Source organism: Phascolarctos cinereus, unplaced genomic scaffold (assembly GCF_003287225.1).
Source record: "Phascolarctos cinereus isolate Bilbo 61053 unplaced genomic scaffold, phaCin_HiC Scaffold_4;HRSCAF=312, whole genome shotgun sequence".
Taxonomy (NCBI): Eukaryota; Metazoa; Chordata; class Mammalia; order Diprotodontia; family Phascolarctidae; genus Phascolarctos; species Phascolarctos cinereus.
In genome coordinates, this window is record NW_027555847.1 from 497,321,495 (window position 1) to 497,327,228 (window position 5,734).

Below are 5,734 nucleotides of genomic sequence, written 5' to 3' on the forward strand. Positions count from 1 at the left end.
TAGCAAACTAAGCAGAACTAAGAGGAGAATAGTATACACAAGACCATAATAATGTAAAATGAAACAGTGTAAATCAGAGCTGAGATCATTATATAAGTACTCAATTACAGAGAATAGATAATGAAATATACTAATAGAGAAGTGGTGGACTACAGGTTCAGAATGAGGTATGTACTTTTATCCATGGTCAGTTTTTAGCTTTATTTTGCTTAACTGTACTTCTTGGTTACAATGGAGTCAAGGAGGCGTTTAGAAATTACAGAATTTTTTTTTAAAGCAGCTATAGCATTCTAAAAATGAAACAAAAGAAAATAACATTTGACCATGAGAAGTAAAGTCCCTTCCAAACTGAGAGGACGAGAGGCAGGAAGGAGTTAAAAGACTTCTGGGCAGGAAACAAAGAGAACCATGCTCCTGGAGAAGCCCTCTTCGGGAAAGAGGACTGCATTGTACATTTTCTGTTCAAGGCAGAAGGAATTTTAGTTCCTCTCAGCACTTAACTGTCTCACTATCTTTGCCTTTAATATGATGGTTCCAAGTCCAGGTTGGAAGAGGCAGCTCCTTGCTTAGGTTGGGGGAGAGGCTTTCTCTTTTTACCTGAAAGTCCTTTCTGAACCTTTCTGGCATATACTTTCCTTTGAAATCAGGGATAGTCATGGAAGTTCAGTAATTCTCCACCATCATAAGAGCTCCTTTCACTTTAGCAAAATGGTATTAATGTTTGCTTATGTGTAGAAACTCTTGAGATTGTTATGTGACAATGATGGTGGATGGATGAATGTGTCATTAGAGGAAAAATGAATGCAGCTATTCTAGAGTAATAGTATGCTGAGTAGTTAATCAATATTTTCACTTCAATGCCACTTATTTTTAAGCTACACTTCAAGCCTTTGGTTACTGCTGAATACATCTTTTCTATATCATGGAATTCAGATCAATTTCAAGCTTTAAAGTTATGTATACACATACATATATTTTAAAGCTTTATATGTAATTATGAAAATACACACATATATATTTGTGAATACTTACATATATGACATATATCCCATACAAGGCACACATAATATGCTATCCAGATTCTCCTAGGCTTGTAGTAAGCACTCATTTTCATTCTGGGTTTAATCTCTAAGTATTAGAATTCATGGTTCAACCAGAATATGAGGCACTGTACACCTCTTTGAGAGTGGCCCTAAAACATGGGCAATTCATAATCCTATTTTCCCTTTAGCATTATTCATCCCCTTACATAGTTAGAATTGTAAATGTTTAGTTGTAGACATTGTCTAATTACCTTACATAATTTTGTAGTATACTTAAGGAAGCATATGTACAATTTCTACAAAGTGAGAAAGAGATTACATATCTCGCCTAGAAGAAGTAATTTTCTTTTTTCACAATCTTGTGTTTGTGATCATTCAATGCATTAGTGGCACTAATGAATTTAGCAAAGTACCTGTCACATAGTATGTGTTTAATAAATGCTTATTGACTGACTTACTATGACCTATGGAATAATCCCAGACAATTAGGGAATGTACTCTAGTATATTGCATGTATAGATCTCTATCAATCCATCTATTATTTACAGATATATAGGTGTGTATGTTATGTATGGTGTGTGCATCTGAATACATACATAGATAATATGTGTGTATATATGTACATATACATGTGTATGGTGAGAGACACAGAGAGAGAGAATTCTTTCATTTTGCTGTAATATTTCATTACCCAGCGATCAAGATTTGGGCCTTTGATTTCATCACTATGGGGAATTCTCTTTACTGTTGAGGATTTTCAAATATTCTGCACTATACAGACTTAGAGAGTTTCTTAGGGGGCAGTGAATAGTTAAGTGACTTGCCCAGTACCATATATTCAGTATATGTCAGAGGCTGCACTTAAACCCAGGTTTTCCTGGCTGTGAGACCAGCATACTTATGATTTACTATAGTGATCTCCAAACTTTCACATACACACACAAACATACACACATACATCAGTATTTTTTTCCATTGTGTGGGTATGCTGGGGTGTTGGGGTAGGTATCCAGTGTGTCATTTTTTTCAATAGCTTTCTGAGCTAGTTGTTGAGGATACAAAGACAAAAATAAAACTACTCCTTTCTAGAATCTTATATTATTATCAGGGGAGACAATAAATAATGTAACAACAACAACAACAATATATAGCTAGCATTTATTAGCCATGTGGCAGGCTCTGTGCTAAAAGATTTACAATATTATCTCATTTGGTCCTCACAACAACCTTGGGAGGTAGATGATATTTTTATCCCCATTTTGTAGTTGAGGAAACTGAGGCAAACAGAGATTAAGTGACTTGGCCAAGGTCACACTCTTCCATCACTAGCTCAAAACTTGGCAAGATGATTTATGGAGGGGGAGTGCTAGCACTTGGATGAGGTCAAGAAATCTTGGTGTAGAAGTGGGATCTTGAGCTTAATCCTGAAGTGAGGAACCCTATTGGGCAGAAGTGAGGAAGGAGATACTTGTCAGTATACAGATTATTTTCCATCATTAAAATGTAAGCTTCTTGAGGACAGGGACTGTTTATTTTGTCTTTGTATTCCTAACAGCTAATACAGTGCCCAGCACACAGTAAGTATTTAATGAATGGTGGTCAGTTGATTGACACACTGATAGATTACCCTCAATCTTCACTATCGAACAACAAATAAAATCTCTTCTCCTACTCTTTTCTGCTTCCACAACCTATTTCAATTGAGATTACTTAAAAGCAAGCTAATGTTATCCAGCCAAGCCTCAGGAGCTCAAATATGCCCAACTGCTTTGTCAAAAGGGTGAGTGATGGCTTGGATTGGCCTGTTGGTGGACATGGCTAAACCAGAGCATGCAAACATTTGCTTCTGTTTCGTAAGTTGAACTGAAATGCTTTCAAATAGATAACTAGGGAGCGTAATTGAGAAGGGAATTTCAGGAATTAATTATTGAGATGCTTTAAATGTGTAAATAATTTAATCTGGTCATATGTGACTGGAAATCTCACATAGGATAAAGGGAGAAAATACTGTAGGTGTTCTTAGTACTTGACGGTAAGAAGTCATGATTTTATTTTTCTCATGAGAGTCTTAAAAAACAATTGTTGTTCAGGTCTCCACGTCTGTAATTGCATTTGCTACATGCTTGTGGCACTGCCTTTCTCATTATATGAAGGGGACCAGTGACTTGGAAGCAGACAACAGGTTTATTAATGTATTAAACACAGGAAATCTGCCCTTCCTTATCTACATCTATTCTATGTCATTGATGCTTCTCGGAGTTTGCATAAAATACATATTTCTAATGCCCTTTGAATACATGACATTTTGTCAAAAATGACCTATGTGCTCCAGCGTGTTTCTCCTAGAATGATGCCTCCTGGGTCTCTGGTGACAGAGAGTCTAAAGCATCTGAGGAGCAGTTAATGTTCTTTCTTTTGAAGACAGAGAGTCGGTGAGATCACACATCAGGCAACTGAAACCTGAAGCACCACAAAGGTATTTTCAGGACTCTGGCACCCTGCGAATGAGATATGAATTGGATTTCCTGTGGCGCAGCACCCTGGAGCCTTGTCACAATGGATAAGGCCAAGTTAAAAATGGCTGCATTAGTTCATAAATGCTACTAAATAGTGACGCTAATAACAAAATTGTAATTTCATTCTAGGATACAGAGACTATAACATCCTGTCCTTTTTTTGATTCCTCCACTTACAATAGCAACAAAAAACTGCATGGGTAGATAACCTGGAAATCAGGTCAAAGAATAAATCTATACATTGGTATAATCTATGCATTTATATGCTATAATCACATACATGTAATCTCTCTCTCTCTCCATATATATGTGTGTGTGTATGTGTATATATGTGTGTGTATATACATACATATACACATACATATATACCTATATGTATGTGTATATGTATACACACATATACATATGTGTGTGTATGTATACACACATATACTTATATGTGTGTGTACACACACACACATTGGTAGATTTATACCTACTCTTCCATTTCCGGCTCAAAACTTGGTATAAAATCCATCTCCTCCAGGAAATTCTTTATGATGTAGTTTGTTTTGTTAAGTACTCAGCATGTTACAGTTTATTTTCATTTATTAATATGTTGTCTTATAGTTACATTTACACAGTTTACATGGATATATGTCATGTCGAAAGACTTAAATGAGATTATAACCTTCTCAAGAACATGGACTATCTTCCATACAGTTTTGTCTCTCTCTCTTTCCTCTACTCATGGTGTACACAATACAGAGATATATACAAAGTGAGGTTTTTTTTTTCATTTTGTTTAAATTTTTATTTTTATGTAGGGAAAAATCAAATATACATTTAACCCAATTTGGTTGCAAGTTCTTTAGCTTTTGCCTTTTCCAGCTTGGCAATACAAGCCACTGATTTTGGACCCAGAACATTGCCACCCCAGTGACGACTGATCTCATCATATCTGTCGTTGTAATTGGTTTTGATGGCTTCTACCAGTTTAGCCAGAGCTCCCTTATCTTCAGGGTTAACCTGTGTGAAGGCAATGCTTGTGCATATCTTTCTGTGAACTAAGCGACCCAGTCTGGCTTTACCCATGATAATACAGTAAGGAACCCCCATTTTTTGGCACAAGGCAGGTAGGAAGACCACTAGCTCAATGGAGTCCACGTCATGTGCAATCACTAACAACTGTGCTTCCTTGTTTTCTACTAGGGTAGTAACAGTGTTAACACCTGCTCTGAGGACAGGTGGTCTCTTAGTGGGGACATCTCCTTTGCCAGCAGCTTTTTGTTCAGCCTGAGCCAGCAGCCTTTGCTTCTTATCTTGCTTTGTCTAAGGTCTGTACTTGTAAGCCAGTTTAAGCACTTGAGTAGCCGTCTGACGATCCAAAGCCTGGGTGAACTGGTTAATTGCTGGTGGCACTTTCAAACGCTTGTAAAGGATAGACCTTTGATGCTGCAGTCTTATGTACCAAGGCTGTTTGGCAAATGGAGTAAGGTTCTCAAACAAAGGATTGACCACTTTCTTGGCCTCCTGCTTCTTTACTACAGCAGGGGCCGGAGCCACCTTCTTCGCCTTGGCCTTCTTCCCCTTTGGCATCTTGGCCGGCTGAATGAGAAAGCCAAAGTGACTTTTCAAGGAATGTTTTAGTTGATTCTGATTTGTCCCTCACTCTTTCCCTTGTTCTATTGACTTCCTTTTTATCTAATGTAATTTTCTGCCACATGAGACTCTTAACCTCCCACACTATATTCCACAGCAATCAATCAACACCTTTTTTTCATCTCTACTTGAAGCTTTGTGATTCCATTTTTGGTTTTCTCTGACTGAACACCCCTTCTACCCTTCAACTGAGTTTTGTGTGTGTGTATGTGTGTGTGTGTGTGTGTGTGTGAGAGAGAGAGACAGACAGACAGACCACCTCCTTTTACATGTAGATCCAATTTGATGAATGTTTCCTAAGGGTCTAATGTGTCCAGAGTCTAATATTCTGAGCTGCAGAGCATCTGCCTGTTTGCATGCTTTAGTAAGGAGAGTTTCTTCATTAAGAGTTCCCGATAGTAATGAAATTACAAGTCCTGTGAAAAGAAAAAAAAAATTAACAAAACAAAACATGTGGAGAGAATTGTACTAGATACGTTAGGAAGTCATAACATGAAAAAAGAAATGCCAGGGTCCTTGCTCTCATGAGACAGG

The 5,734-nt window shown here is 37.4% G+C and overlaps 1 pseudogene; it reads right to left on the reverse strand.

Moving 5' to 3' along the window:
• Positions 1–4,331: 4,331 nt before the first annotated feature.
• Positions 4,332–5,154, reverse strand: LOC110212536 (large ribosomal subunit protein eL8 pseudogene; annotated as a pseudogene).
• Positions 5,155–5,734: the final 580 nt, after the last annotated feature.